General features: G+C 49.3%; 1 pseudogene; it reads left to right on the top strand.

Moving 5' to 3' along the window:
- The first annotated feature begins 5,748 nt into the window (after positions 1-5,748).
- On the top strand, positions 5,749-6,019 carry LOC120366870 (non-histone chromosomal protein HMG-17 pseudogene; annotated as a pseudogene).
- Positions 6,020-6,924: the final 905 nt, after the last annotated feature.

Raw genomic sequence — 6,924 nt, 5'->3', positions numbered from 1 at the left:
GCAGTGTCTCCTGAGATCTTTTTAGAAATGCAAATTTGCAGGCCCTGCCTCAGACCTATTGATTCTGAAGCTGGTAGGGGGCCCAGCAATCTGTGTTTTAACAAGCCCTCTATGCGATTCTGATGAGGGCTAGGGTTTGAGAATCACTAAGCTATAGGAACACAAGAGAACGTGGTTTTTTTGTTTTTTTGTTTTGTTTTGTTTTTTGGTTTTTTTTTTTGAGATGGAGTCTCACTTTGCCGCTCAGGCCGGAGTGCAGTGGTACAATCTTGGCTGACTGCAACCTCCACCTCCCAGGTTCAAGCGATTCTCCTGCCTCAGCCTCCTGAATAGCTGAGATCACAGGTGCCTGCCATCATGCCTGGCTAATTTTTTGTACTTTTAGTAGAGACGGGGTTTCACCGTGTTGGCCAGGCTGGCTTTAAACTCCTTACCTCAGGTGATCCATGCACCTTGGCATCCCAAAGTGTTAGGATGACAGGCGTGAGCCATTATGCCTGGCTGGTCCTTTTTTTTTTTTTTTTTTTTTTTTTTTTTTGAGACATAGTTATGCTCTGTTGCCCAAGCTGGAGTGCAGTGGCACGATCTCAGCTCACTGCAACCTCTGCCTCTCAGGTTCAAGCAATTCTTCTGTCTCAGCCTCCCAAGTAGCTGGAATTACAGGTGCCCGCCACCACGCCTGGCTAATTTTTGTATTTTTAGTAGAGATGGGGTTTCATCATATTGATCAGGCTTGTCTCGAACTCCTGACCTCAGGTGATCTGCCCGCCTTGGCCTCCCAAAGGCCTGGGATTATAGGCATGAGGCACTGCACTTGGCCTGGTACTTTTTGAAAACTAAATTAATTTTTTTTTCTTTTTAGTTGGGAGTCTCTGTCACCCAGGTTGGAGTACCTTGGTGTGATCTCAGCTCACTGCAACCTCCACCTCCCGGGTTCAAGCGATTCTCCTGCCTCAGCCTCCCGAGTAGTTGGCATTACAGGCAAGCACCACCACACCTGACTGATTTTGTATTTTTAGTGTAGACATGGTTTCACCATGTTGGCTAGGCTGGTCTCAAACTCCTCGAGCTCAAATGAGCCACCTGCCTTGGCCTTCCAAAGCACTGAGATTGCAGGCATGAGCCACTGCACTGCTCCCAGCTGAGAAAATGGCACTTCACCCTGATTAGGAAAGGCTTCCTAGAGGAAGAAACTCCTGCGGTGAATCTTCCAGAAGGAGCCTGATGAAGAGGTAAAAAGATGCCCAGGTGAATGAACTGTGTGTGTAAGAGCAGGGAGGGTAAGGAGTTTGCAAAGAACCGCAGGGGTGGGTGGTGCATCGGCAGGCAGGTGGGTAGAGATGGAGAAAGTGGCTGGGAAGAGACACTGGGAATCAAAGATTTCAGAGGCTCTGAGAAGGAACACGAAAGAGCGTGGGTGTGCCGTAGACCCCACTGCAGTAAATAGCCTCCTCTAAACCCGGAGGGACAGATACTCAGCCTCCCCCGGGGCCTAGAAGCCTCCCCATCTCACCCTGCAACTCCTCGGGTTAACCAAAGCGGCATGACCTCATGTGTTATGGCTGCAAAGGTGCGGGGGAGGCCAAATCCGGTGTTTGTATTGAAATTAATTGGGGGCTTCTTGGATGATGGAGGCTTTGAGGAATGCACAGGCCCCCGCATATGATCCTGTGAACAATGGTGTCACTTACGACCACCGGGGCCCACGTCTGCACGTCCACAGCCCTTCTCGATGAAATAATAATCAGAGACAGATATGAGTATTTAAAATACGAAGCAGATACCGCAGTGACTTGCGACGGGGAGAACTCAGGCAAGCACCCCAGAGCTATTTTTAGCCTAGGAAACGGAGCCCCATTTTACCAGGGCAGCAGCTTGTCAATCAGGAAAACCCCACTGCTCCCCGCCAACTCTGATTTATGATGATTCAGAGGGGAGATGCTGCCAGGAACGGGCCGGGGCCAGGAAAATTTCATCTGTCTGGAATCCGACAGGAAAAAAGAGGCCTGGAAATTTCAGAGGAAGCCGGGATCTGTGCGGGTTACAGCGCCTCTGTTTGTGTTCGCTCAGCTGGCTCCTGTTAGCGAGTGAAGGGTCCGCTGGGGAAAAGCGTCAGGCCAGGTTTTTCCATCACTCCAGAACCTTGAGCCTGATCCCCAGGCAGCCGCTGCTCCTGCGACCTCCGACCCCAAACAACAGGAGCCTTCACCGGGTGGCCCCAGCCCCCGGCCCTAGGCTATATCTTAAATCAACATCTTTGTTTTTTTTCTCTTTTCCCTTACCACAAGAAATGATAGCAAAGTGATTCTATCTTTTTCCCTATTTGTTTAACCGGACATTTAGCTCACTCCAGAAGCAGGGTTCAATATGAAAACCAACTAACGAAATGTAGTTTTCATTTCCTCCCCTGGAATGGCCCAGCTCTCCCAAGGTGGCCTTCTCACCTCCCCACTGGTGCTGGGGCACCAGGAGCCCCTCACCTCCAAACCTGATGCTACAAGCTCTAAAATGGGGCCAGGGATTAGGATTTTGCCCAGAATCTTTCGGCAAATCCTAAAGGGCCAAACAAGATGGTGACGGAGTTCAGGACACGCCACCCAACTGTACAGCACGTCGGCAAAAGCAGCAGGAGGAGGAAGGTCTCTCTGACCTTCTGCCACTACTCTCCCCTGAAGCAGACCATACAAGAATGTTCTGTCCTTCCTCTAGAGTGGGTCCTAAGACCTTCATTCCAGAGGGGTCTGCCCTATACCCAGAGGAAAGGAATGAAGACGCAGAGAAGAGTCTGAAGACACAGGCCTTGCTAAGCTCCCCTGAGTTGATCACCATTAGATCATACTCCCTTTCTTCCATTGTATTCCTTTTTTTTTTGGAGACAAAGTCTCACTGTGTTGTCCAGGCTGGAATGCAGTGGCACAATCTCGGCTCACTGCAACCTCCGCCTCCCAGTTTCAAGTGATTCTTCTGCCTCAGCCTCCCGAGTAGCTGGGACTACAGGCATGTGCCACCATGCCCAGTTACTTTTTCTATTTTTAGTAGAGATGGAGTTTCACTGTGTTGGCCAAGCTGGTCTTGAACTCCTGATCTCTTGATCTGCTTGCCTTGGCCTTCCAAAGTGCTGGGATTACAGGCGTGAGCCACCGCGACCGGCCTCGTTCATCATATTTCTATACAAGTGTCTGCTCCTCATCAAACCTAAACATAAAATATACACAGTATTCCCTGTTTCCTTAGGTCTTCATCTCCCATGTCACGTAAACTTATTGTACGAATAAATATGCTTTTCTCTTGTTAATCTATTTTTTTAATAAAAGGAAAATATATTACTCTTCCTCCCCTACCATGGTGTCCTTTCCATCCATTCATTCCCTCATTCATTTACTCAGTGCTGATCCACTTACTCAGGAGTTCGAGACCAGCCTGGGAAACATAGTGAAACTCCATCTCTACTAAAGATAGAAAAATGCTGTGCCAGTCCCTGTGCTAGGGGAATGGGGATGGGTTTGAGGGGATGCAAAATAGACATGACCTGCCTTCAAGCAGCTCACAGTTCAGTAGGGTACACAGACCTGCAAACAGGTTTAACTATGGTGCAGAGGAGCAAATGGGGTAATAGCAAAGCAGAGAGGAGTCATGAAGCACAGAGAAGACTCTGGGGGCTGGCTCAGAGGCAGACGAGAGGAGAAAAGCTATCCACGGGCAGGAACTGTGTGTACAAAGACAGAGAAGCAGGAAAGAAAGGGGAACACACACCGCACACCATGAGGATTCTGGTGTGACTGCAGCGTAAGATCCTGAGTCGGATCCGAACTCAGGCAATTTGTTGTGTTAAAGAAAAAATTATTCTTAACACTTTTTAAAGACAGTAAGGAAGACCTGATTTAAGGCGGGGGGGCTACACTGGGGTTTGGCAATGGGGAAAAGAGATTGGGCTGAACTCCGAAGACAACAAGGACTCGTGGAGATTTATAGCCAAGGAGCAGGGTGGGCTCAGTGGATGGAAAATCACTAAGCGGAAGGCTTCAGGTGAGGAGATTCCTGCTGAAGGCAGGCCAGAGATGCGGCATCAGGGTGGGGATGAGGAATTGGATCAGAGAGGAAGGATAGGGGATTTTTGCTAAATGGGCCCGGCAGGATTCATGCTACAACTGGACTAAATTGTCCAAGGACACAGCCCAGTCAAGATGCAATCAAAAAGAGGACCCAGGCCGGGCATGGCGGCTCATGACTGTAATCCTAGCACTCTGGAAGGCTGAGGCGGGTGTATCATCTGAAGTCATGACTTTGAGACCAACCTGGCCAACATGGTGAAACACCATTTCTACTAAAAATACAAAAATTAGCTGGATGTGGTGGTGCATGCCTGTAATCATAGCTACTTGGGAAACTGAGGCAGGAGAATCGCTTGAAGCCAGGAGATGGAGGTTGCAGTGAGCTGAGATTGTGCCACTGCACCCCAGCCCGGGCAACAGAGCAAGACTCTGTCTTCAAAAAAAAACGGACCCAGAGGACCCTGACTCAGGTTTAATCAAGGAGAAAGTCTGTCGGATCAGGGCACTGGTGTAACTGCCTTTGCATTGGGACTTCGTGCTGAGGACACTGAAGAATTGAGCAGGGAAACACCAAGAGGAGATGTTTGTCTGGGTGACCCTGGTGGCAATGTGAAGGCCAGTGTGGAAGGGGGTAGGGGGGGCTGGAGGCAGGAGGACCAGTCAGAAGAGAGCAGGGGCTGACAAGCAGGGCAGTGGAGCTGCAGAGCAGGGCAGGGCTTGAGAAGACATTGAGCAGCCAGGCCGGCGCTTGTAATTGCAGCACTTTGGGAGGCCAAGGAAGGCGGATAACTTGAGCTCAGGAGTTTGAGGCCAGCCTGGACAACATGGTAAAACCCCTTATCTACAAAAACCACAAAAATTAGTCGAGTGTGGTGGTGTGCAACTGCAATCCCAACTACTTGGTGGGGCTGAGATGAGAGGTTGACTTGAGCCCGGGAGTTCGAGGGTGCGGTGGGCCACGTGTGCACCACCGCACCCCAGCCCGGGCAACAGAGCGAGAAGCCCAGTTTTTTCATCTTCGGTGGCTGGCTGATCACAGTTGTTCAACAAGGAAACACGAGTGGGTGAAGGGAGACCTAATTTCCTAAAGAAGCCAGACCAAAACCACATGCCACAATCCCTGAAGGACAGGAAGGGTCCAGGCCTGCAGCTGTTCTGCTCAGGCTACTTGGGGCTGCAGTCAGCCAGGGACCCAGGGGAAGTGAACCCCAGGGCCCAGCCTTTACCAGCAGCTGCCCATCTTAGAACCCAAGGTACTGGGGTAAGGCCTTAAGAGACCAGTAAGGCATTTGCCTCCAGCACACAACTTATGAGAGTACCCCCGAACTCAGAAATCAAGATAGATAACTGATACGGTTTGCCTGTGTCCCCACCCAAATCTCATCTTGAATTGTAACTCCCACCATTCCCACTTGTCATGGGAGGAACCCAGTGGGAGGTGACTGAATTAAGGGGGTAGGTCTTTCCTGTGCTGTTCTTGTGATAGTAAATGAGTCTCATGAGATCTGATGGTAAAAAAATAAAAATAAACAGGAGTTTGCCTGCACAAGCTCTCTCTCTTTGCCTGCTGCCCTCCATGTAAGACACGACTTGCGGAGCAGTGTGAAGAAGAGGTGAGAGTGACCCCCAGACTGACCAAAGCCCATGCGCCGCTGCATCCTGCACCCAGCGCCTACGTCCCGCCGCTGTCGCCACCATGCCCAAGAGACAGTCTGAAGGGTGCTAAAGGAGATAAAGCCAAGGTGAAGGACGAACCACAGAGAAGATCCGCGAGGTTGTCTGCTAAACCTGCTCCACCAAAGCCAGAGCCCAAGCCTAAAAAGGCCCCTGCAAACAAGGGAAAGAAGGTACCCAAAGGGAAAAAGGGAAAAGCTGATGCTGGCAAGGAAGGGAATAACCTTGCAGAAAATGGAGATGCCAAAACAGACCGGGCACAGAAAGCCGAAGGTGCTGGAGATGCCAAGTGAAGTGTGGGCATTTTTATAACTGTGTACTTCTGGTGACTGTACAGTTTGAAACACTATTTTTTATCAAGTCTTATAAAAATGCAGAATTTTGTTTTACTTTTTTTTTTTAAGCTATGTTGTTAGCACACAGAACACTTCATTGTTGTTTTGGGGGAAGGGGCATATGTCATTAATAGAATGTCTCCAAAGCTGGATTGATGTGGGGAAAACACCTTTCCCTCCTAGTTTTGAGAGACTTCCTCTTGGCTCCCAGGAGGAGGGATTCCCTGACTTTGACACGCATGGACCCCTTGGCACACAAAAGCCTTGTGGTATAGAAAAACAAATTCATTTTTACGTCCGCTTCTCCCTTTCCGTCTTTCAGCACAGACTTAACTCCCTTAAGCCCAGACATCTGCTGGGACCTGACCCCCAGCCATTGGTTACCAGTGTCAGGCAATCTGGACTTGCCAGTGATGCCACTGAGATGGCACCTGTCAAAAGAGCAGTGGTTCCATTTCTAGATTGTGGATCTTCGGATAAATTCTGCCATTTTCATTTCACTTCCTGAAAGGCAGGGTCGGCTTGTGAAAAGTTGTTGAACAACATGCTAAATGTGAAATGTCAACCCTCACTCTAAACTTCCCCTGTTCAGAGCATCAGATGAAGACTTCATTGAGTTTGATAGTGGCTTTCTGATTTTTGGTGGTCCATCAAAGAAGGGAATTTGAAAGTTGTTGTATACTGTTAACAATTGTCTGCCCATGTCCTGCCTGAAATACCATGATTGTCTATGGAAAGTATCTTTAATAAAGCTGGATACAGTTTGGCTTGGGGAAAAAAAAAAAAAAGATGTGACTTGCTCTCCTTACCTTCTGCCATGATTGTGAGGCTTCCCCAGCCACGTGAAACTATGGATCCTCCCT

This window comes from Saimiri boliviensis, chromosome 17 (genome assembly GCF_048565385.1).
Source record: "Saimiri boliviensis isolate mSaiBol1 chromosome 17, mSaiBol1.pri, whole genome shotgun sequence".
Lineage (NCBI taxonomy): Eukaryota > Metazoa > Chordata > Mammalia > Primates > Cebidae > Saimiri > Saimiri boliviensis.
The sequence above is the reverse complement of the archived record's forward strand: the minus strand, read 5'-3'. Positions and strand labels throughout refer to the sequence as shown.